This window comes from Nicotiana tomentosiformis, chromosome 11 (assembly GCF_000390325.3).
Source record: "Nicotiana tomentosiformis chromosome 11, ASM39032v3, whole genome shotgun sequence".
In the NCBI taxonomy this organism is placed as follows: Eukaryota; Viridiplantae; Streptophyta; class Magnoliopsida; order Solanales; family Solanaceae; genus Nicotiana; species Nicotiana tomentosiformis.
In genome coordinates this window covers 75,767,758-75,769,342 of record NC_090822.1, presented here as the reverse complement: position 1 = coordinate 75,769,342, position 1,585 = coordinate 75,767,758, and positions in this window count along the sequence as shown.

Below are 1,585 nucleotides of genomic sequence, written 5' to 3'. Positions count from 1 at the left end.
TCGTTATCAAATGTATGTAATTACGAGATCATGCCAAAAATAAGAAAGGGCTTAGCCTTAACATACCTGGAGTAGGGAAAAATTTGTATGATATTTTTGAGAATGATTACACCGTACTCCCTTAGAATCGAACAATCTTGTTGCTATTATAATATGGAGTCTCGTATGAATTTCCAAATCCTCTCACCTTCGTTCTTGGCTTTTCCTTTCTGTATAACTCCCTTACCAAATGGAGTTTGATATAAATTTAAGATAAGTGTAGGGATGATTATCGTTCTTGGCTTTGCATTCTATATAACTCCCTTACCAAATGAGGTTTGGTATTAATTCAAGATAAGTGTAGGGATGAGTATTGTTCTTGGCTTTGCATTCTGTATAACTTCCTTACCAAATAAAGTTTGGTATTAATTCAAGATAAGTGTAGGGATGAGTATTGTGACTTCTCTTTCTACGTGTTTGCAAGGAGTGGATTAGGATATTATCCATGTGTCCTCTTAATACAATGGTCTAAAGTTAAGAGTCATTTATCCAATATTCCTCCACTTGCTTCCACGTGAGGGGGGGTCTTTGTCCCCACCTACAATTATCCACAAATCCTTAACTACATGGTTAATCTTCTATTAAATCAATAATTAACCAATTACCCACATAATTAAGAATTATCTCAAATTACTTAAATACTACTCATTTTTAATACACTTTATACATCATATTATTATGGTCATATGGTACCTTGTATGGCACTAGTCCATAAATACAGGGTATTATAGCTTGGACCGTATTTTATCCCAAATTGCCAAACTTCGACGAAACTCATTTTCTTCTATTTGCTTACTCTCTCTACTTCACGAATTTACTCATCACGTGTTTGAAATAGGATAATGCTTATAATCCCAAAATAACCTCATTCTTGAACTTACGTCGATTAACTTACGACGAAACTTTAACGTATGAAAACGTGAGACGTAACAATTATATGCCTTGTTTTGCTATCATGCTTCTTTGATGTCATGTTTTCTCTATTTGTATGATTACTTGAGTTGTTATTCATGCTAGAAATCATGTCTATGCTATCTGCTGAATTGTTTAAGACATGATAGGGCTATTTTTGCCATGTTGAGTTATTTGACTTAACCGTAGTCATATTGTTCAGTCGTGACAGATATATTTGCATGTTATATCTCTGTCTCTTTACACTTTTGATATGATGTATCACATGTTATTGGTGTCATTGTACGTGACACGAGTTTGAGCCATATTTTTGGCACATTGTGATACTCCGTGTTTTATAATTGGATTATGTTTCTGTGAGATGTGAGCCATTGTGACTTGGGCAGATTGATGACTGATATGGTCCATAGAGTCGTGTTGTGAGTTATGTTGGATCGGGCTACATGTCGCAATGGATTAATATTTGGATCGGGTTGCACACTGCCACAGATTGATATTTGGATAGGGTTGCACGCTGCAACGGATTGTTATTAAGATTGGATTGCACACTACAACATGTCATATTGACTATTGATTAGCGTTTGGGCCGAATCTGCCCCTCCAGAGTATGATATTATAGTAAGCGCAGACACAA